This window comes from Castor canadensis, chromosome 2 (assembly GCF_047511655.1).
Source record: "Castor canadensis chromosome 2, mCasCan1.hap1v2, whole genome shotgun sequence".
Lineage (NCBI taxonomy): Eukaryota > Metazoa > Chordata > Mammalia > Rodentia > Castoridae > Castor > Castor canadensis.
The window spans coordinates 169510635-169536015 of NC_133387.1; the positions used below are offsets into that span (position 1 = coordinate 169510635).

General features: G+C 35.9%; 1 long non-coding RNA gene across 5 annotated transcripts in view; it reads right to left on the minus strand.

The window, feature by feature from the left end:
• The window catches only part of LOC141420865 (uncharacterized), a 145834-nt gene that overhangs the window by 87316 nt on the left and 33137 nt on the right, over positions 1 to 25381 (minus strand). Inside the window, exon 4 of one of the 5 annotated variants that reach the window (XR_012445548.1) lies at positions 7483 to 8738. The exons of 3 other annotated variants lie outside the window; for them this stretch is intronic. This is a non-coding gene — a long non-coding RNA (uncharacterized lncRNA). Of the gene's footprint in view, positions 1 to 7482; positions 8742 to 25381 lie in introns of those variants that run through there. One more of the 5 variants, XR_012445543.1, reaches the window with a different exon arrangement.

Genomic DNA, 25381 nt, shown 5'->3' on the forward strand with positions numbered 1-25381 from the left:
CCTGCTTAGCAAGTGCAAAGACCTGAGTTCAAATTCCAGTACTGTGAAAAGGAAATGTAATTGGCTTCTTTCATTTGCAGAGTTTAGTATCTCCAGGACAAGGGCAGAACCATTGCATTTTGAACCAATTCCCATGTGATCTTTAAACAGCTAGAAAGAAAAACAAAACCTTAAAAAAGCCACATTAGCAAGAAACTCTTTAAGGGAGTTATTCTTCACGTTCAAAAACAAAAAATTCTCAAAATACAGAAAAGATAAAAAGAGTAGTCAAGAGCCCAGGCATGGTGGTACACAACAGTAATCCCAGCTTTTCTAGAAGACAGAGGTAGGAAAATCATGGTTCTAGGTTGGTCTGGGCAAAAAATATGAAACTGTATCTGAAAAAATAGCTAAAACAAAAAGAAGAGGAATTGGAGGAATTGGGGATTTGGCTCAAGTGCTCAAACCACACTACTGCAAAAAAAAAAAGTAGTCAATTAACACACATACTTGTGGCAGTATGGGTATTTAAAAGACAAAGTAGAATATATCAAATGTATGGCAATTAATAAATTTAGTGGCAATATGAACCAGACTGTGTGGAGGAGAGAGACAATTTCCTAATATTAAGGAATCCTGAGATTGAAGGAATACTTCATATTATGCTATCTATCTGGTGGGCCAAGAGGGGTAGCACCTATATAAACACTTTATCCTAATTTCTATACCTCTCTTAATTTGCTCAGAAAAATTAGCCTTGTATTTTAACATTATTAAGTTCTCAGATCTCAACCTACCACCTTCTGCAATTTCTTACAGATTGCATAAGTGATTTATGTGATTACTAGACACTTTCCATCACTAATACATCATTGGTATGGTAGAAAATGTGTGTAATCTTGACAGACATTTCAATTATTTTAGAGATACTCTGCATTTTTTTCATGAATGTGATGCTGATTTTTTAGCATGGTGATGTAAGGCCCTAAACTCTGTAAGCCAGGCAAATTTTATTCTATATATCACCCCATATTGATATAGTAATATTATGCATGAAGAAAACTCATTTATGTCATTTTAATAAAAATTCCTGACAGCTAACATTGTCTTCTGTGAAGGGCACAGTGCCTAGTGTCTTTCTTCACACCCCTACCTACGTTTCTTTCTCTTTAAATCTGTGATACTATAACCATGAATTGCCATTACGGCAAATGGTACCACCCATGTGTAGAGGGAAATGCACTAACACAGTATAGTAGTCATGGTGGCTAATGTCTCAGACTTTCATTAGGTAACTATTGTATACTAATATGTATAGCAAGGATCACATTCACCACATATGGAATTAGTTTGTGCTTCTCCCCACCACACTATTGTGAATTTCTATTTTGTGTGACTCTTACATTTCTGTCTTTTCTCTCTTATCATTATTTCCCTCTTATTTTCAAACATCCCATTATATCTGCAGAGATACAAAATAGAATGGCACATTGTGGCATCATACTCCTCAACTTCCTATATTTCTAGGGACTTCAGTCCAATAGCTCTGGTGCCCTAAAGCAGACTGATATGAGGCTTGGAAACTGGGCTCGAGAGAGGTTAGACAGTGGTCAAGGACCTGCACAGTGCTGCCTGCAGCACTGGTACATCAATCAAGAGCAGAGTTGGCTCAGTCTCACTCTATGCTGAGTCTATGACCTCAGGGCTTTGTCTGGTTCCTGCAACTTGGTTATTGGAAGGAATTATTTCCCTCTTTGATTGTTGCAAAATGTTTTATGAAGGCAAACACTACACAGTGCTAGTTTACCAAGTGGAGCAAGCATAAAGAGGGTCTTTCTTTGTATCAAAAAGCTCAGCTACAATTTAAGATGCCACATTCAGGAGCAAAACCACCACATCTTTACCAAAGTCTTGTAACTAGACAGATTATAGATTAATGCATGGGCACAACCACTATGCAGGCCAAATATCCACACATATCCCTTCTCTCACAAAGCACATGTCTCTCCTAACCAGCCTGGCCCTAATGCAAGCATTTTTGGAAGTTGATAGGTTACTATCCCACGCTTGTACAGGAAATTCATAACTTTATCAGCTATTGCTTCTTGTAAGAATTTCCATTTGGGGCATCTCGGTTTCTGTGGGCTCTTCTTCCAAGATCATCAGTGGGCACTAGTGTGTACTGCTATTTAAACCAGTCCATTCCCACTTGGCAGGACTGCTGCTAACCACTACAGAATACTCTCCATTTGTCCTTGAAGTTGCTCTGTGTCTGCATGGCATTCATCCTCTCCTATAGTCTCTTCCTAGAGAATACAGACCTCCCAAACTGCAAGCTGGACTCTATGACCAAGTGGAGGAGAATATTCTCTGCCCTTTGTGGTGAACTCTTTTGAAAATGTCCTAAGCTACTGACATTTTGCCCTTAGTGGATAATAGAACTCAGTCAAAGGCTTTCTGATTCTAGCACTTCCTTTCTAGCACTCAGTCATGCAATTAACTTTATGAGAAGCCTCTGTGTTCAAGTCCCTCCTTGGTGCTAAGAATCCTGCTCCCCAAACTATGGCTGTGGAATTTGTTCCAAGCTTCTGTTTCTTAGCTCTGTATCTTGAAAATGTATGTAACAAATGCCCCTTTCCAGAAAATTTCTAAAGATTGAATATGCATTTAACAAAAGGGAATAAATCAGGAAGGGAAGGAGACTGGATTGGAAAGTGGCTTACTAGTGACGAATAAGGGAGACCCTAAACTGAAAACTGTGCAACAAGCACTGTAGAATACAGAGATGAGCTGAAAGGATAACTGTTATTTTCAGAACATATGATTACTGTAAACCTGACAATCTCAATAGTCAGCTAAGGAGTTACTAGAAACATTAAGAAAAGACAAGAGGTGGTTATCTACAGTTTTATTATACAAAAGAAAAATATCTTTCAGCTTTGTTCAAATAAAAATCAGTGAAAAATAAATGCAAGATGAGACACTGTGGAAATTGTCAGTCAAAAACAATAAAATGCTTATGAAAATATCTAATGAATTTGCAGAATCTAAATGGTGAAAACTTCATGGAGAATGGTACTGGAAAATAAGATCTAGGAACTAGGTTTGCTTATTATAACAGGGATCACCGTTGTTTCCAGGTCCTGTCAGCCAGAACAGGATGGGAAGCTAAGTATTCATTCTAACTTCTTCATATATTCATTTCTATAAACATTTCCATATGTGTCCATCTGTATCTATCTTAAGTTAAATATTACTTCCCACTGATGTCTCCAAGTGTAATGCATTATCAAGCAAGCCATTCTAGACTTTTCCCCTTGATTATTTATCTGTAACTTCCAACTCTAACAGTAAAAAAAACTAAATCCCACTATCTACAACCCATTTATGAACTCATTCAATTCCAATATGCTTTTCAGACTTGATAATCATAATCTTGTGAAGAAAAATTAAAACACTTCATTTAGTAGAAGACATTGTTATGTACAGCTCCTTTAGTCTTTAGTCTTACAGATACCATCATTTTATCTTTTTCTTCTCTTTATTCATATATTCATATGCACATACATTATTTGGGCCATTTCTCACCCCTGCCCCCCCCACCAGGTCTCCTCCCTCTCCCCCCTACTCCACTCGCAGAACAAGTTCTGCCCTTTTCTCCAATTTTGCTGAAGAGATGACATAAACAATATTAAGAAAGACATAGCGTTTTTGCTAGTTGAGATAAGGATAGCTATACAGAGAGATTCCTAGCATTGCTTCCATGCACAAGTGTATTACAACCTGAATTGATTCATGCCTATCTGACCTCTTCACTACTTCCCGCTCACCTTCCTATATTGACCTCTGTTGCTTTAAGGATACTGTATTATCTCCTCTGCAGTGGGGACATCAAACACTTTCAGGGTTTGGGTTTCCTGCTTATCCCCATTCCTTCCATATGTGCTCTCCCCTTAGCATGTGACCCCAGTCTAACAACATTACTGCCTTTGCCCTAGATCTAAAGTCCGCACATGAGGGAGAACATATGATTTTTGGTCTTCGGAGCCTGGTTAACCTCTCGCAGGATGATGTTCTCCAGTTCCATCCATTTTCTTGCAAATGATAAGATTTCACTCTATTTCATGGTTGAGTAAAATTCCATTGTGTATAAATACCACATTTTCTTAATCCATTAGTCAGTAGTAAGGCATCTTGGCTCTTTCCAAAACTTGGTTATTGTGAATAGCACTGAAATAAACATGGGTGTTCAGGTGCCTCGGGAGTAACCTGAGTTACATTCCTTTGGGTATATCCTTAGGAGTGGGATTGCTGTATCATATGGCAGATCTATGTTTAGTTTTTTAAGAAGCCTCCTTATTGTTTTCTAGAGTGATTGCACTAGCTTACATTCCCACTAGCAGTGGATTAGGTTTCCTTTTTCCCCACATCCTCACCAACACCTGTTGTTGGTGGTGTTTTTGATGATAGCTATTCTAACAGGAGTGAGGTGGAATCTTAGTGTGGTTTTGATTTGTATTTCCTTTATGGCCAGAGATGGTGAGCATTTTTTCATGTGTTTTTGGCCATTTGAATTTCTTCTTTTGAAAAAGTTCTGTTTAGTTCAGTTGCCCATTACTTTATTGCTTCACTGATTTTCGGAGAGTTTAGTTTTTTGAGCTTCCTGTATATTCTGGTTATCAGTCCTTTGTCTGATGTATAGCTGGCAAATGTTTTCTCTCACTCTGTGGGTGGTCTTTTCAGTTTAGAGATCATTTCTTTTTTTGCGCAGAAGCTTTTTAATTTCATGTAGTCCCATTTGTCCATTTTTTCTCTTAGTTGCTGAGCTGCTGGGGTTCTATTAAGGAAGTCCTTACCTATACCTATTGCTTCCAGAGTATTCCCTCCTTTTTCCTGTACTAACTTCAGAGTTTCAGGTCTGATATTAAGGTCCTTGATCCATTTTGAATTGATACTAGTACAGGGTGATAAGCATGGATCTAGTTTCAGTTTTTTGCAGGCAGATAACCACTTTTTCCCAGCAGCATTTGTTGAAAAGGCTGTCTTTTCTCCATTGTATGTCTTTGGCGCCTTTGTCAAAAATGAGGTGGGCACAGCTGTGTGGACTCATATCCAGGTCCTCTATCTGTTCCACTGGTCTTCATATCTGTTTTGTGCCAGTACCATGTTGTTTTTATTGCTATTGCTTTGTAATATAGTTTGAAGTTGGGTATTATGATACCTTCAGCATTGCTTTTTGCTGAGTATTGCCTTGGCTATTTGTGGTCTCTTGACACCATCATTTTCAAAGGTAACTTAAGTCAGAACCTTTACCTTCCACATTTTTAAATATAGTTGTTTCATTTATCTGTAATATATTTATTATTGTACTATAGTCTGCCTTACATTCTTGAATTCTCTAAATGATTTTTAAACAATTGCATACTTAAGATTCACTTTTTGGTTCAACAGTTTCAAACCAATACCCAATGTCATATATCCACCATTCAAGTATCACACAGAGTAGTTTCACCACCCTAAAAAAAAAAAATCTGTGCTCAGTTTGCCCAAACCTTCCCCTGCACCAAACACCTGGCTACCAGTATTCCCTTTATTATCTCTGAATTTTTGCCTATTCCAGATTATCATATAAGGGGAATCATGTGCTATATAGGCTTTTAGTCTTACTTATTTCACTTAGTGAAGTGCATATGTTTTTATCACTGAATAATAAGTAGTCCATTGGTAAATGTGCCCCAGTTAACTTATTCATTCACTTATTCAAGAACATCTTGGTTGTTTCTGGTTTGTGAAGATTATGGACAAAGCTTCCATGAACATTTGTATACAGAATTTTACACAGACATGTTTTCAGTCAGTTGGGCAAATACCTAAGAAAGAAATGGCAAAATTGCATAGTAAAGCTATGTTTAGCATTGTAAGAAACTTCTAATGTTCCATATCACTTTATACTCTGTATTTCCATCAGCAATGAATTAGAGTTCCTGGTGCTTCATATCCTTGCCAGCAATTGATGGTGTCTGTTTTTGTGTGTGTAGTAGTTTTTCACTGTGGTTTAAATTTGCACTCCTCTAGTGACAAGTGTGCTAAGTAGCTTCTCATATATTTATTTGTCACAGGAATATATTTTCTTTGATAAGGTGCCCATTCAGATGTTGTGCACATGTTTGAACTGGGTTGTTTGACTTTTTATTATTGAATATTTAAAGTTCTTTCCATTCCAAACACTTTTGCATAATCTATAGCTTGCCTTTTCAATCTCTTTGTAGTGTCTTTTGATGAGCAAAAGTTTTTAATTTGAAGAAGGATCAACTTATCAATTACTTTCTTCATGGATAAGTGTAAGAGGGTTGTATCTAAAAACCTGCCAACAAACTGAAAATGACCTAGAATTTCTTTCAGAAAATGTTTTCTCTGTCACTTTTAGTTTTTCATTTTGTATTTAAGTATGCAATCTATCTTGAATTGATTTTTGTCTAAGATTTAAAGGCTGACTTTTTTGGGCATATAAACATTAGGCTGTTGAAATTCTGTTGAGAACCCTGTCCTTTCACCATTGACTTGCCTTCTCACTTTTGTAAAAAATTAGTTGACTATATTTATGTAGGTCGGTTTCTGGGTTTTTAAATCTTTTTTACTCATTTGTTGCCAATATCAAACTGTCATGATTACTGTACTTTTATAGTAACCTTGTAAAGCAGGTAGTGAGTGCTCGAATTTTGTTTTTTCAGCATTTTCTTGGTTGTTCTAGGCTTTTGCCTTCTCATAAAAATTTTAGAATGTATTTGTTTGTTTTTGTAAAATGGCTTTTTAGAATTTTCACTGGGATTTCAGTGAATCTACTCATTAAATAGGATAAAATTGACATGATAACAATATTATAGTCAAATCAATAAATAAGGACCCCCGTCTATTTATTTAGATCTTTGAATTCTTTCTTTAGTGTTTTATAGTTTATGAATATATATCTTTCACAGAGTTGTTAGATTTATACCTAAATTTGTCAGGCATTTGTAAATAGCACGTTTTATATTACTGTAAATAGTATTTTTACATTTTAAATTTCAATTATTAATTGTTGATACAGACAAGTGCAATGGACCTTGATTTTTGTGACCTTGCAGTTATTGGTTCCAGCTAGATTTTATTCTTTTGGAGGAGTACTGTTCTACCTAGATAATGATGTAGACCTCAAATAAAGAAAATTCAATATTGTCAGAATTCACCATTGGAAACATCTGAGCTTGACGTTTTCTGAGAGGATATTATTTAGTGATTTAATTTCTTTTGTAAATGTAGGACTATTCAAGTTATCTCTTTTACCTTGTGCTAGGTGTAGCAATTTTCACATTTTAAGGATTCTACTTCATATAAATTTTCAAATTTATAGGCATAACAGTGGTTTCTTTGTGACATTGCTTTACTTATTTTATTTATCTATATGCTATAAGTACACAAAATATCATTCCTGTTGTTACTTTTACAACTGGTTATATTGTAGGTCCATTAAGAATGAGAGATAATATTTTATTTTACTTTTATTTATCATTTTTCTAGCACTCTTCCTTTATTTATTTAGATCCAAGTTTCTGATCTGTATCATTTTCTTTCTGCCTAAAGGACTTTTGTTATATCTTACAGGGAGCATCTGTTAGTGATAAATTTCCCTCAATTTTTGTTTATTTGGGAAAGTATTTCTCTTTCACTTTTGAAGGATAATTTCACTGGATAATGAAATCTAGGCCAGGAGTTTATTCTTTCAACATTTTAAATATGTCACTATATTCTGCTCTTACTTGATGGTTTACCTTTGTTCTTCACTAAATAAAGGGGGTTTTTTTTGGTCTGTTTTCCCTATGTTTATGGCTTTATTCAGTTTGAATATGACATGTTTAAGGGAGTGTGTGTGTATGTGTGTGTGTGTCTGTGTGTACCTGAGTGTGTTTGTAGTTATTTTGCTTTATGTTCTGAGTTTCCTGGACCAGTGGTTTTGTGACTGTCAGTAATTTTTGAAAGTTCTTTTCTATTTATTATTTCAAATATAATTTTTTCTTCACCATTTTCTCTTTTCTGTCTCTCCTTGAATTCTAATATTTCATAGTAATATGCCTTTTAATAATCACACAATTCTTGGATATTATGTTTTCCTTTTTTTTTTAACATTTTAGTTTGTTTATCTCCTTGCATTTCAGTTTAAGTTTCTATTGACCTATATTCAATGACACTAATTATTTTTGCAAATATATCAAGACTAAGGATGAGCCCATTAACAACATTCATCATCTCTGTTGTAGTATAATAACAACTGCATTTTCCTTCTGCTTATATTGGTCACCTTTCTTACATGCTATTTTTCCTTTACACCCTTACCATATTAATAACAGTATGTCTGATAATTCCAAATACATGTCATATCTGAGTCTGTTTCTCATGGTCCCTCTGCCCATTCAGAATGTGAGTGCTTTCTCTTGGCTTTTGCCATAATTTGTACTTTTTTTCTGAAATCTGGACATTTTCTATTGGAGATTAAACTTGAGGTTAGAAAGGCCTTTAGAGTGAGGATTTACATTTATCTGGCTAAGAGTTGAGCTGTGTTTAATGTTTTCTGTGCCCATAGGTGCCAGAAGTTTAAACTTGCCTCAGTTACTTTGTTTTTCCTTCCCTCTTCACTTTGGGCTTCCTTCTATGTTCCTCTGCTCACAGTCCATCTTGCAGCACTTTCAACTGTAATCCAGTTCCTGCACTGTGGCCTTCTTGGTCTGCTAGTGAGATGTGGGGAGAAAATAACTTTTTATAAACTTCTGATTAAATATTGGTCTTCTCATGGCATGTGACTTCCACAAGTGTCTCTCCAGTGCTATACCTTGTCTACCTCACCACTCCCAGACCATTACTCCCTTCCTTGGCTGCTGTGCTTCCAATCTATTTATGGAAAGCTCTTACCCCTTTTATTATCTTTTGTTCCAATGTGAGACAGGAGGGCAGGAGGGAGCTGTTGTATGAATTACTTTCCTCAAGCTAGGATAAGACTCAAGTTTCTTTTCCCTTATGAATAGGTCTTTGTTATGAAGGAGGCTCTGGTGTGCTTCAAAATAATTACTCTTCCATTCCTTTGGCTAGACCTAGGGGAGGGAGGCATCTCAAACCTTCATCTTGTCAATCTAACAGGATTTTTGGAGTTAAAGCTCACAAGTTGTTCTCCCCACCATGACCAATACTACAGCCTCCAGGGAGATTCTTATTCTCCCTCTAGTCCTCATGCAGCCTCCAGCCATTTGTCATAATTAGTATTTAAATATTCCTGCTGATTAAGTGCTCTAGTGGCTTCTTCTGCAGGTAAGCAGATCTTTTTGTGTCTCTCTTGAAGCTCCTGTCTCTTTAGATTCTGAGATACTGAATTACCTTACCACTTCAGTTATCAGATGGGTCCAAGAAAAATAATTGTTTTTCAGTTGGTTCAGCTTTTGTCTTATAAGGATGAGGATGCTATTTTCCAAGGTCTTCACATATTGAAATTGAGTCAAGGAGTTTTATTGGAATTTAACTTTTGCTTTCTTTCTACGTTCAAAAAATGTTAGTTCTTTCACTCTTTGATTTAGAAGGATTTGCTTTCCAACTTTGATTACCACCTGAACAAAAACGATGGCTGTTCTTCTGATCCAGTTTGCTAACAATGGCTAAATAGAGTTGCAGCCCTCTGCTAGAAAAATCACTAAAATAAAAGGCCATTTTGCCTCCTTTCACACATACAGAGCAAAATAAAGAAAATAATGTTTACTTTCATTGTCAAAGTATTGTAGTTATGATTTACTGCACCTTAAAATTTCCCAATTGAATAAACCAAATAATTGGCTTTTTCTCTCTAAATTTGAAAAGGTTAATAGTAAAAAAAAAATCTCAGATGCATTATTACCTGTCATTCATTGCCATCGTTTATATCAACCTTCTAGTACCTGTGCTTATAGCCACTACTATAAAATCTCAGTTGCGTAAAACAATGAATTAAAATGACTTTAAAGAAAAATTCTAAAGGAAATCATGATTGCTTTTCTTTACCTGTGTGTGTATGTGTGTGTGTGATGTGTGTGTGTGTGTGTGATACCAATTGGAAAAGGGGCCCAGTGTCTGAAAACTGTGAATGATGGTTATGGATCTCCATTGTTTTTCTTCTCTCTTTTTCCCTCTTATTTCTTTGCCTTAAGGGTGGTTTCAGTCATCCTTAACAACATAGGTATTAATGTTGTACATAACAGCATCATATAACAACATTATGCATAATAATATTTGTGTTTAAAATTCTAGAAGTAATTTTTCTTTCTTGTCCAAGTAATACAGAATAGGGGCCTCTGAGAAGCAAAGGGTTGGGAGGGAATCTAAGAGAAGACAGAGCTGTAGAAGCAGACACTCTCATTCTAGGTATAAATTGACATGTTTGAGTTGAATTTGAGCAACATTGCAACAGAATGAAAGATGGTCTCCCTGAAATTCATACATTGAAGCTTAATCCCAAAGTATTAGTATTGGCAAGTAGGGGCTTTCAAGAGGTGACTAGGTCATGAGGGCAGAATCTACATGAGTAGGATTATTGTCCTTATAAAAGAGACTCCAGAGAGTTTTCTCAGCCTTGTAGACTTGTGAGGACTCAGTAAGATAGGTGACTATGAAGCAAAATACAAGCCCTCAGCAAACACTCAGTCCTCTAAGACATAAACCTCCAGAGCTGAGAAATAAATTTCTGTGTTTACAAGCCACCCAATCTGTATTTTATGTTGTTATAGTTGTAGTTCTAACACCTTGAGTAGACTAAGGCAAGCACATCTGTGAAACAGACCCAAAACAGCACAGTGAAGTCTATGGAAAGTAAATTCATCGAGTGGAACATGCATAGGAAATACCCAAAGCAACAGTGTAAGGGTTTTAAAAGTAAAAGGACATTTTGAAACATCACCTGCAGAAAGTGATACAGAACTTGCAGTCAGATCTGAAGGAAGTTTTTTGTCTGTTAAGCGAAGCAAATAACATTCTCCAGAGGTTTATAACAAGACCCAGGATCTTGGAATATATTGTTCAAAGAGTTCAAGATACAATCAAAATGATTTAACACACCAAGAGCAAGGAAAATGATAAATTCTACAGAGAAAAAACAATCAACAAATGTCAATTAAAAATGACCCAAATGGAATTATCAAAGGTTTCAAATCATCTATCATTAATATGTTCTATGAAGTAAAGGCACTCTTGAAATAAATGGAAAATAGAAGTTACTGACATAGAAATAAAAGCTACATGAATAAACCAAATAAAAATTTTATAATTGAAAAAATACTATATGAAATTCTGAAATTCACTGCATAAACACTTTAGCAAAATTGACATGACTGAGTATAATCAATGAACTTCAACTTGAAGTTCATTCAATATAAATTTCTCAACCTGCTAAAAGATTTTAAAAATTGTTTGCCTAAATTTTATGAAAACCAACACACTTTACAATTATCATTAAAAATAAACTCTGCTTGGCTCAGAACAGACTAGAGCACAGACACTCCCTTTACAATCATATGGTAATGAAAGAAAATGTAGATATACCTTTTATTCGACTATAGAAATGGATAACACTGGAGATTTCTCATGGGATGTATATACTCCTCTGAGAAAGGAACCAAGTTAAAAACTTGAATGAAAAGTAAAGATTTACAAAAGAAGTCAGGATTTTGCACAAACATTGAATGTACTTCTTTCCCCTTCCCCTATCTAAGGTTAGGTCTCATAGTTAAAAAAATAAAGTTATGCTATGACTTTGTTTCAATAATATTTCACTTGCTTTACAGCAATTGATGGTTGTTTCATTGAGGAAAAGTTATGGGCTCACATTCCTGAAGCATTCATTGGTGACTTGGTCTAATGAGAGAACGACCTCTCTGTTATTTGGGTAATCTCCTTATGCTTTTCTCCATCCTTGTCTGAGGGAGTTCAGTCCACAGAGTACATAAGGCCATGAGTCAGGGCTGATGACATAAATTACATTTCAGATGTTTAAGTATTTCTAGTTTGGTGGATCCAGCATGGTACCTTATGGTGGTTTGATGTGCATTGTCCTGATAAGAGCATAAGTGGTTCTCAGTTTGCAATAGAAGTGTGAGGTTATAAAAACCACTGTGCAAGTAAAGTATCCAAGGTGATGTGAGCAATCAATGGAGTTAATCACATTTGCTTTAAAAGTTCCTGTTAAGACATTTTAAACAACTTTAACAGTTACAAATGTGTAGGGATGTAAAAATTAGTAATGTAATATTTACTAAGTACACAGTAATTTAAAACATTAGAAATATTGTGAATTAAAGTGTTTTATTTCTTCTTAACGAATTGTCAGAAGAATTAAAATACTACCTTCCTTTTTGTTGCTGTACAGCATGATATAGAGAGAACATTTTTTTCTATGCCTTAGTAAATTTTCATACTCCTAAATTTGGGGAATTTTATTCTTTATACTTTATCAAAGCAGTGAATGTTACTTTACGTCATTTCCAGAAATGAGTATTTACTCTGCTACTGTAAATATATACATTATATTTCCTTATTAAAAGTTTCCTTTTAATTTTACTTATCACATTTGGTGAACATGAAATTATTTTTGTGCTTGGTGTGAAGTACATATAGTTTTTTTTTTTCAACATTATTAGCAAATTATCCACCTTCTAATATTGCCACTTTGGTGATCAAGCCTTTAACACATGGAACCTTGGAGGACCTTTAGCATTTAAATGATTGCAATGAACAATATTCCTATAAGGAAATAGTCAACAGGATAGGTAAGACAGGAAGCCCTTCTGTATTATCATAGGGGACATTAAATAAGAAAACAAGTTTTAAGAGGACTGTTTCAACTTTAAAAGGATAATCAATTAATTTTCAAGTCATCTACAATATTGAAAAACACACCCCTACTTAGATGTTATCTTATACTTTCTCCAGTACTAATTGTCAGTCCTGATCATCTTAAATAATGCTCCTTAAGTATTTTTTCCCTTTAATCTGCAAAGTCCCTTTCTCTTACATAAATCACGTATCTACCTATCTCTTTAGCTACATATACATATATTTCTCTCCTCTTTCTCTCTGTCTACCCTCCCCCCTCTCTCAAGTTTCTATTCTGTCCTATTAACCTAGATGAATATTTATGAACTCAGATCACCATATTTGAGTGACTACAACTTTAATATAAGTTTGATACAATGAGTTTATTGTATCAATTACATATCCTTTTCTTCTCCAAAATTGTTTTGGTAATTCCCAACTCTTATTTTGCCATATGAATTTTAGAAAAAATTATTTGAGAATTATAAAGTTTTATTGATATTTGGGTAGGTTGTATCAGTCTTTATGTTTATAAATGTAGTTTATAACTACCTTTGCTATATCTTTTAATTGCCTTTAATAAAGTTTTATAGTTTTTCCTATACAAATCTTGCACATCCAGAAATAATTGCATAATTTCCAGAAATTTTATAGTTTTGGTGTGACTATAAATAGTTATTGGCCTAAAGGTATTTAATTGACCACTTTCAATGTATAGAGTTATCAGTTTTTAGATTGATTTGGTAATCTTACTGAGTTCTCTTAACAACTCAGATATTTTAAATTATATTGAATATTTTGCAAAAATAGAATATTATCTATTGGTAAAGACAATTCATTTTCTTTTCTTTCTTCAGCTTTCTTCTTTTCTTCTCTTACTGCATTGGCTATGATTTCTAGCATAATGTTGGATAGAGGTATAGTATAAGATTTCCCTTTTTCCTGATATTGTCAGGAACACTTTTATTCTTTTTGTGGAAAATTAAATATAGTGCTTGTGGTAAATATGGATGTATTCATGATATAATAATAATAATATTTTTATAAATATTAGTTACTAATAGAATTTGGATTTTGTCAAATTATATTTGTTAGAAAATGTGATTTTTCTCATTTAATCTTTAAATTATAAATTTTAAAAAATTTGACATGGATATAAAGGCCATAACAACATATGAGGGCCAAAAAGTGATTTCAAACAGTTGTACTTAAGCTCCATTAGCTAACAGATGATTAATTTCTTCCAGGTAAGCAGATCACTATGGGAAACCTGGTTCTAAGGTAATCATAGTCCAGATTAGAAAATCCAGAGTGAGGTCAACTCTGGTTGAGTCTCTGTCAAAACCCCAAAGCATACCTTTGTTGTTGTGCTGTTGTGTTGTATTTTGTTTACCTTTTCTTACTTTCATATATAGGTGGTACTGAGGAATAATTCCCTTGAGTCATGGGAATAGTGTATTCACTTCATACTCTTATATTAAACTCTGAATTTAAGGAACCTGACTGAACTACGCCATGGAGCCAGGAATCTACATTCATTGATAAGCAAGCAGCAAGATTTCTGTTAACCTAACCTGTTGGGTTCCACTTGTTAATAGGCATCTTCCCTTCTACTGCCCTCTTCTTTATGTCACCTTCCTGCAGACACAGCAACTGTCACGTGGAAGTTTCCTTGCTCTGCAAGGCTGCCTTGTTTACAGGGAGAAAAAACAGGGACAATTTCTATTTTTCTGTGGGAAGTTGTAGGTTCTTGCCAGACACAACTATGCCTTTAGAACAAAAATAAGCCCAACAAAGAGGACAGCATGATAAGCAGCACAGGAGCACAGGTTTCCTGGCAGCCTTCATCAGAATTCAGCTAACTTGCATTTAGTTTCCTTTGTGGCTACAAACAGGCAGGGCAGAATTCACAGCCTGCCAAAGAGCCATATTTCCCTTTTGAAGGAACTGTATTAGGGAGGCACAATTGCTGAATACATTTCTGATCAGCCTATGGACGGAAAAGAAGAGGCAGAACTTATTCCACTTCAGCCTTGCAGCAGTCCCCTAAACCACCACCGGCATGTCCCCATGCCATCAGCACACACCAAATATTCCTGGAACAATCCCTCTGTCTCTGTTTCAATACAAGAGGACTGAATATGTTTCAAAGTGCTTACAAAAAGCTCCCTGGCCCACTACTTCACACCCTCCTTATCATGGGGGGAAGGGATTACACAGTCTTACTTAGCCATTTATTTTCTAATTTTTCTTTATTATCTGCTAGTTTAATATAAGTTCAACATTAATGGGATTTGAAATACTGTTTTGTTACTGCTTCCTTCATAGAACCTGGAATAGCTGGGCATAGAAGAATGAATTCTTAACAAACATGTGTTCAATGAAGAATAGATAAAATAACATTTTCTTCCATAGCCACTAGCCTGGTGCTTATTAGTCAGATACTTACTAGTGAAGATTGCGTGAAGAAGACTAATTCATGAAATCCCATCTCCTCTCTGTGTTTATGCTAAAGACTCTTGTGAGGAATTCAAGCTAGAAAGTTTGTGGGTGGTGCCCATTTCCATGTGTAATATAGATATGACGTGAAAACATCACTGAGTAGGCATAAAATACAGGGCATTTGGCTTCTACTTAATTCCTTCTTTTTTTCCATACCATTTCCCTCTGGTCCTAATACCAGAAATGCCCCAAGTCCTGAATTACAGATAGTTTTGTTAGGTGTTTGAATGGTGTCTGGCCCTTGGAAGAGAAGGTTACAGATTCACTAGACCTGGTTCTTTAGCAAAGAGAAACCTAATGGGACCAAGTCCATTCCAAACTTAATTCCTCAGTGAGGCATTTTGACCATCACAACCTCCTCAAAGTTTAGGACTGTGAAACAAGCATTCAGGTGATTAAGGTAATGTTTCATAAGAGAATTTGTCTATCTACCTTCCAATTAATCAGATTTAATAATTAGTAAAGAAGGAAAAGGAACTGACACCATTTTGTCTGCTTACCAGGATCTTTCTAAAAGGCAAGATATATGAAGAGGCAAGCAAAATGTATAAACATATTCCCCACCCTAAGTTTGATTTGGTGCTCATGGTGTGTGTGTGTGTGTGTGTGTGTGCCATCTTTTTATATTTATGTAAGGAATGTGTATGATTCTGTTTGCATGTGAGCATGTGAAAATATTCACACATTTATACATTCAACAAATAACTGCCTATGACATTCTGACATTATTTCAGGTATGGAGCTGAGCAGTGGGCAGTATGGACACAGCATTCTTCCTTACTTAAATGGGTAATATTGTTATCATAATGTGAATTGTAATTATAGATTGTCCCCGATTTACCATGGTTTGACTTTATGATGGTGTGAAAGCAAAATATATAGTGGAAACTGTACTTGGAGTTTGAAGTTTGATCTTTTCCTGGACCTTGCGATAAGCAGCAAAATAATCTCTCAGATGCTGGGCAGTGGCAGCGAACCACAGTGCCCCCTCAGCTGTGCAATCACAAGAGGAAAAGCCACACTCCACAGTGCACTTCCTGGCTAAGCTAGGATGTGCAGTAGGCATTAGGTGTACGAAATGCATTTTCCACTTAATGTTCTTTTCAACTTAAAATGGGTTTCCTGGGATATAAACTCATCATAAGTTGAGGTCTATCTGTACTTGTATTTTCCTCTAAATATCTTAAAGCAAGCATACATAGACCCTTCTTAACTCAGATCAAAATGCTGTTGCAAGAAAGCAAAATATAAAGAAAAGCACTGTATGTAATCTAAAGTTCTGAGTTTCTTCAAGCTTGGGTTCCTCCTGGTTTGGGGAAGTATGATGGTTTTGCTGCCTCCCCAGGAATTTCTGCTATGAATGCTGTATAAGAAAATGTTATGTTATGTTGCTGAGAGAAACAGCTGAGAGAAAATATTATGTTGCTGAGGGATACTGGAAAAAGACACACTAAATAAGTATTCCATCTCATAAGCTTGCACTTAATGCTGGGATTTCTCTTACCAAAGTTTATATTTGCTTATCATTGGCCCTAAAATATATGTAATCCAGAGAGAGAATGATTTACAGTTTCTATAAATTAATAATATCTTAATGTGATTATGTCATAAAAATATTTCTAAAAGGCAGGTGGTTGTGCATAAGTCATGATACAGAAGTTAGAAGGGATACCGTCCATGACAATGCACTGAATTGAGACCCTTTTGGCCAAAAAACTGGCCAGACAGGGTAGCACAGAAGGTGAGGGAGGAAAGGAAGGAACTGAATGACAGGAGGTGTAGATTGACTTTGGTGCAAAATAAGGATTATTAGCAACATAGGAATCATATTTTTATATTTATATTCATGAGCTCAAGCACAGCATGGCAAAAGTTATAATGAAATCATGTGCATTTATAATTATCATATTATACTAATAGAATCAGAAGGTACCATATGTTAAGCAGCAAATGAAGAAAATTCATTGTCCTTTAAGTCCTTACAGTAAAGTGACTACAGATTGCTAGGTAAGAATTTATATTTTTGGAGTGCTTTATGATTATTGGATATGTACGAAAAGCAAGTATAAAAGTCTTCCTTGTGGATCAAGTGAATGAGACTCTGGAGAAGACAGCTGGGCTAATTAGAAACTAAATTTTATCCTAAAATCACAATGCCAATCTGTTGATTTTCAAGGGTCAATGTAACTTCCAAGATAAGTGGAGATCAGTGTGTCTGCTTACTCTGATTTACTGGCATGAAAAGAGCATGATCTGGAAATGTAAGAATAAGCTTAATGTTCCCACAGATGTGGGTGCAAGCCCCGATTCTGCCATGCAACAGCCTATGATCTCAGCTCTGTTCCTAACCTTTTTAAACCTCAGCTAATGCATTTGTTTTATATTGTCTGTGAAATAACACCTACCTTAGAGGATTATTATGATGTCATGTGTGCAAAGAGAATAGCACAATATTGATTCCATTTAGATACTCAGTAAATGGTGTTTTTTTATCATTACTTTTGTAATTCAAATACATGATGACATCATTCTGACAGCCTGATGTGCCTGTCAGACTGACAAGGTCCTTTTTTTCCTGAAACAGTGTTTGGGTAGAAGCATAATGATGTTTACTGAGTTCATAGCAGTGGGTTTCTACCTCCAAGTTTTGGCATGCCTCTGATTAACGCACTTGGTTCAATGTTTGGCATTGGAGGTTAAAGGATTGTAGAAAGATTACAAAAATAACCAGGGAAAATTAGTTTTTGCTTTGCTAGGAAGTACCATACACTGCCAGCATCCTCTTATACTGTTCGGATTCCAGGGGCCCAGATCAGCTACCAAGACCAGAAATTACAGCTTGTAATTGCCCCAATTAGATTAGAACCATGGAAACACTTCAAGGCTAACTAAACTTATGACAGATTTATGTATTGATCTTTATCTCTGTTCATTATATGGATATCCACAGGGCATGGGTGTGGAAATGTTCCAGGAGCCAAAGTGTTCAAGTATTTCATAGGTACATTCTTTCTCCTACCATTCCCCAAAACCCATGTTTGTGAACTATTAGCTGACTGGGGAGAATGACATTTGAACAACAGGAAGTTGATTGTCAAAGGAAATGTTTCATGCAGACCTCAACAGAAGTAGGAATTTTGGTATGACCTTGCTAATCGACAAATGGTTATTATACCCCATAAATCAAAAACTGTCACAGTCATGTTGCATAGTAAACTATTCCATGACAAAATGCATTACAGAATTAGGTATTTATTTAGCTTATGTATCTGTGGATCAGCAATCTAGCCTAGATTAGCCAGGTAGTTCTAATCTTACCTAAGTTTACCCTGCTGTCTGAAAGTGGGCTGAGGGTAGAGTGAAGTGATAAAAGTGACTAAGCCACATTCCTCTCTTCTCAGACGACAGATATATTCTTGCTCCTGTAAGAGGGTAAGAACTTACCCACAAGGACTTGCTCATTTCAAACTGCTCATATCATATTTGCTAAGCCCACTGACCATACCAAATCACAAGAACAAGGTTAGAGCAAGTGTGGGTAAGCTCTAAAGTTTGCCTAGGAAAGACCATGAGTATAGGGAGATAAGTAATCGGGGCCATTACTGCAATTGATTGGTCAGGGACTCACTTTCACATGTTTGCCTCTAACCTTGACTCTATACAATCCAGTGTTTCTAAGGCTCTCTGCTGACATTTTAGTGCTATTGACTGATGTTCTCTATTTCTTTATGCAATATTTTTTCTGATTAAAATAATACAGAATTATTGTAGAAAATTTACAAGATTATAAATATTCTCTTACCTCAAGATAGCATGAATCTTTTTAGACTGCTCTGTGTACTTTGTTTTATTAAATGCAGTATACGCTTTCTGTGAAATGTGGAAAACACAGAACACTGCTAATCAAGAAAGTTACAGCTCTCTATAACTCCATATAATCATTATTAACATTTTATCAAATTTCCACTTGGTATTTTCCACTGCAAGTGTATGTGCACATATTTGCATATATTATACTTCATGTATGAATTTGTATCCCATGTTATTTAAAATGTTAAAGCAATAGCATTTTACCATTAGAGGTTTTTCACAATATTTATTTTTGTGAATTAATTTATGTGAATATACTATAAATTAACTATTCTTGAACTATTGCACAATAGGTTGTAATCAGTAATCAGTTTCACCACTCAACCCATTTGCTGAAGCACTTACCTAGTACAAGGCCCTGTTCTTGGTAGTGTGAATAAAGTGACTATGGCAATAAGGTTCTTCTCTTAATATGTCTTCATAAGTTAAATTTATATTCATCTTTGTTCACATCTCTAGTTACTTCTATAAGCACTATTATTAGGTTAAAAGGTATGATTATTTTTAAACATCTAAAGGGCTATATCAGTGTATTTATGTGCATATGAATAAAAATGTCCCTATCTTACTGGACCTTCATAAACACTGTGTATCTAATTTTTAAAAGTAAATTTTTGCTTTGGTTTCATATTTTTGATTAGAAGTAGGAAACATTTTTATTTATTTATTTGTTTTCTGTTTTCTTAATGTGCTTATGATATCCAAGGCCTTATACGTGGTAGGCATGTGCTCTACCACTCAGTTTTATCACCAGTCCCATTTCAGCACACATTTCTCCTATTTTCTCTTATTCATAATTTTAATGATTTTTCTCATTGCCTGACATGGGCTTTTCCTATATTAAGGGTCTTAAGCCAGACGTTTTCTCCCTTTGTTACTTGTTTGTGGTTTTGACAAGAGATATACAATTGCATCTAGTTGAGTGTATTGATCACTTTCTTTGCAATATCTCCTATTAATTTTAAGCATGGGAAGTTTGCAGATCCAGGATTGGACAATTATTCATTTATATTCTTCCGATTTATTTGTTTTTTAATGGGAGTCTTTAACTCATCTAGATTCTATTCTGATGTTTAGTTTTATAAGAAATCTAAATTGATTTGCTTTTCCTCATAAACCTAGTTTACTTTCCCAGCACAAGCTATTGAATAATTCCCTCCTCATCATTGATTTGTGAGGTTTCCCTGTAACATACACAGGCTTCTAACCTTAAACATGCTGCATGAACCAGTGTCTGCTTGGGGTTCCACTTGTTGGTGATCTTTGTGATGTAAATCCAAGGACAATACAGAATTGCTACACATAGTCTTTACATCCATAAGAACACTGATTCATACAAAGGAAAAAACGATGACTTCTGAGATTAAAAATATCTGCGCTGAAATCCTGCTCTTTAATCTAGCAAGGATATGAACCTGAGAAGTACATTTAACGTTTCTGAACCTCAGTTTCCTCATCTGCCAAGTAATGATGATGATGCCCTCTTGAGATGTTGGGTGAAGCAACTGAGGTAGTTCAGAAGCAACTGAGGTAGTTCACAGAACTTTGTGAACTGTAAAATGCTTTGCTAGTGTTAAATCTTAGAATTAAAGTAGAAAATTGGTAAGTCCTAGACTCTGATCTCATTATGAACAAAGCCTTATTGGATGTAGCTGTTTTGAGTTTATATAAACTTAGTAAAGAAAAGGGAAAGAAGACAGGAAAAGCCCATTCAGATCTCTGATCTATTACACTTTAAAGAGGTATCCTTAGTCATCTTTAAGAGTGTTTTCCATTTTTGTTCTATGTAACTGGAAATCAATGTTGTAAACACCAAGCAGGATGAGTATTAATTAATAAGGTCATGTGTAAACACCATTAGATGTGGAAGAGAGAAAGCAAAGCAATTAGTGGGAACTCTATAGAACTCAGTTTAAATAGCCACATGGAAAGACTGCAAATAAAAAACCTAGCCTTGCGAAATTATTCCAGTCTGAAGAAACAAAGGAGTTGGCAAAATGACTTTCTCTTCAAACCTGTGAACTCAGTATTAGCCAGATATATGATATACTATAAAATACTAACTCTCAACCAAAACAATTGCTCAAAAACATAAACTAGACAATGAGTTTGGAAAGTCACGAAGGAACAAGGTTTGTTTATATTTCTCTGAAGTTCTAGCCCAAGAAAGAAAGAAAAAAGTGTTTTCCAGGTTCAAGAATGTTCTCTAAGGTCCAACTGAAAGAAAACTCTCAATGATCTGCATGGCAGAGACACCTCACCTTGTGCAAAGTCTGAGAATTCCTAGAAGATTTAGTTCATGGGCAAAGCCAACAGAAGCAATTACATCCACAGCCTGAAAGCTGAATCTGTTTAATGACCAATAAAAACTCATATTCATCCAGCACAGCAGGATTATTGTAGATATTCACTCTATGGGTGTTAAATTGAGTTAAATAAATTATGCCATCTCTGTACTCATTTATGTGACTGCTTATTTGGATTTCATTCTCTGTGATGACTCTTCTAGAAACTGAGGAATACAGAAACAAGTCAGATTTTCTTTTTTGTCCAACTACCTAAAGTTTAGTAAAGGGATGAGACATATAATCATGAGTATAAAACAAGATAAACAATTATAAATGGCATAAATGTGAAGGAAAACTATTTAGACATGTGGTGGGGGAAGCATGGAAGCTGGGCAACAAGAGAAACGTAGGAAGGTGGGGGGGAGAAAAAGAAGGAGCATTTGTGATAGAAAATCCAGTATAAGAAATATTCCAGTGGTACAAAAGTCAAGGGGATATAAAAAGGAAACTGAAAAAAATATATTAATAGTTTTTTACAGGCAGCATCATGAATATCAAATAATGGACTACAGCTGGGATTTCAAGCCTCTATAGGAGAAAAGCCAAGAGCCCGGAAACAGTAGGCATTTTGTAGGGAGTGTGGATAGGATATCTTGTCTTTGTGCCTACCACAGTGCTCAGTACAGTACAAAAACTCAGTTAATGAGTGCAGTGCTGAATTTAGCCACACATCCAAAAAAACCAATGGGAAGACCTATATATATCCAGTGTCTACCTATCATCAAGGAGGAGAGTGGAGAAGAGTGGATGAGTGGTAGGCTGAGATTCCAAATCTGCCATTTTCCATGTGAGTGGCTTTTAATAAATCAAATATGTAATTTTCATCAGTCTGATCTATGAAATAAGGAGGTTGTATGACCCCCCTTTCCTGAACTGTTACTCTAAGATTTATGAGATAGGTGCTTATTGCCATGGAATCACATGATTTTTACTATATTTGACAATGTTTTTGTTTCCAGGTGAGGTATATTGGCTCTGGAGGGCCTTCAATGCATGAGGACTCATCTGAAGAAAGACTGGGGCCCCTCATCTAAAGGAAGATGCAGGGAACCCTTGCCTCACCCCTTCTGCAATGGTTCCCTGTGTTGGTCACATCAGTGAAGTGCCAGTTACAGAGGCTGCTTGGTGATGTGTACACTGATTCCACCAAGCCCTATTCTTGATTTCACCAATGAACCCCACATTCCCCTTGAAAAGCAAATACTAGCCATGTTGCCTTCCAAGTATCTTTGAAATCAAACATAACTGATAAAATAGGTAATGATACCCTTTGTCTCTTCCTCCCTTCCCCTTATTTTTTGGCTCAAATTATGTTTTTTGCCTGATTGTCATGTGACTTGGTTTATCATAACATGATATCTTAAACTAAAATTGAGCATTAATCACAGTAAGGGCTAATATATATGTTAAATGATTTCCTACAGTTTATTTCCTTTTACTGTCACAACTACCATGTGTAGACATGCATACTATCTTGCCTGCTTGAGTTCCTTCTAATGGAGAATTCAGGGATTCCAAAATGTAAAGAGCTAGCAAATGCTTAAAACACAATCAAAAGAGCAGTGCCACATGTCTATAATTTCAGCTCTCAGGAGACTGAAGCAGGTGAATTGCCAGCCTGGGTTACAAAATGAGACTGTCAAGGAAAAAAAAAAAAGAAGAAGCTCTTCACAAGTTTTCTCATGTTTGTTTGTTTGTTTGTTAATGATAGTGGGGTTTGGGCTTTGAACTCAGGCAGGGCCTTGTGCTTGCTAGGCAAACACTCTACCACTTGAGCCACATCCCCAGCTCATCACAATTTAATAGCAGAATGATGGATGTTTGAACTGATAGATCTACACTTTAGTCCTGACTCTGGGCTTTGCCCTCTATGTGATCTTGAGCAGACCAGGCAGCCAGTGTGGACCTCATGTTCCTCATCTTCAGTAAAGAAAAATAAAAATATCCACCTGTTATGGCTTGAATATAGAATGCCACCCCACCAGGCGTATGTGTTGAATGCTTGGTCCCCAGATGTTAGCACTATTTTAGGAAGTGGTTGAAACTTTAGGAGGGAGAGACTAACTGGAAGGAGTAGGTCACTGGGGGCGTGCCATTGAAGTTTATACTTGGCCTCCAGACTCTTCCTTACCTACTTCCTGTCCACCATGAGGTGAGTAGCTGCTACAGCCATACTTTGCCTCACTGTGGGCCCAGAAGCAATGGAGATAAGGACCATAAAATGAAACCGTGATCCAAAATAAATAATTCCTCCCTTTAAGTTGTTCTCTCTTAGTTTTGGAAAGCTGACCATCCATATGTCACATTATTTACGTGATTAAATAAGTAATGTGGGTAAAATTCTTTCATAATCTGTAAAATCCCAGATACATGAAAAAGATCACAAATGACAATAATACCAAATTTCCCCAAACTCTCTTTGATTTTACGTTCCTTCAATTATATTTGGTAATTGGGTCTGGATGTTTTCTATCAAGTCTAACTAGCATTTACCATCCTTAAACTTCCTGTTATTGTCTGGAAATAAAAGTGTTATTTATATTTGGAAATCAAAGAATATCTCTTCTGGCTTTTGGCTTAAACCACTCTAAGGATAGGCAGCTCTCTTGCCCGTTTAAAAGTGTGCCCTTTGTCCTTTCTGCTCCACTGCCCACCTTTGGGCAGAAACTGTGTTAAGTGCATGTATGTTTCTAAGTTTTTGTCTTTCCAGATCAGTGGACAATGGTTTTTCTGCTCATCCTGTGCCTCACTTGTAGATAACAACTCTCAGTTCTGTGCAAGAATTTCTAACTCTCTCTCAGCTTATCACTTGGTTAACTGCTCCCTGAGGACTAATCATCATTTTCCCATAAGAATATTATCACACAGGATATATAATATTATTAATATCAGTAAATATAATTAACATGGATTAAGCATACTCCACAAGGCTGGTGTTTATAAATTATTATATTAGCTAATAATTTAAGCTAATATTCATTGGGGGCTTACCATGTATCAGGCACCATAATCAATCTTGTTTCATTTATTATTAACAACAACTCTGAAAATTAGGTATTATTAGCTCCATTTGATAGATGGGAAATTTGAGACAAAGTGAAGTGACATGACTTGTTTAATATCACAAAAAAAACTACATGAAAAGTCTTTAATTTTGATTCCCACCTGATTCTAAAGCCTGAGACATTTCCATCACACCATGTGTTAGGTAACTGCTATGTGGGACGGAAGAGATATTTAAGCTCTCATGCAGGATATACTGGCTGTGCCCCTCACCCTTCAGTTTGTAATTAATTTCAAGAAGCCATTAATGCATCATTTGGGGCCAAAGAGGATAGAAATGAAAATGGACAAAAATCAAATCATCCTTTGCTAAAGGCTGGTAGAGATATTCAGAAGCTCGGGACAAAGCAATCCTGAGGAGGAAATGGAGTGGAGGCCCATTGGGCTGATTCATTGTGCATCACCAATGCTTCAGAGCCATGACTTGTGGAAGGAGAGGTTTCTTACACAGCTCAACACCTCAGAGTGAAGTGCTGTACAGTGCTCAGTAAGTAACCAGCTATGGCATCCAGGGCTCACCCTATGGAGAGCCTGTTTAGGTTGATTAGTGCCCTAATAGAGGCCAGATGCTTCCCTGATAAGTCAGGCAGGGCCCTTCCTAGGTCATATGAATAACAAATACTGCTGCCTGCCAGGAGGGCCTACTTCCACACCCACAAATAATATAGGTTTAGATTGGAACACCTGGGGTCCCATTGCCTCCTTCTTGCAGATGGGGAAGGGAGATAGCTCAGGAGCTGACTTACTTTCCAGTACTCCAT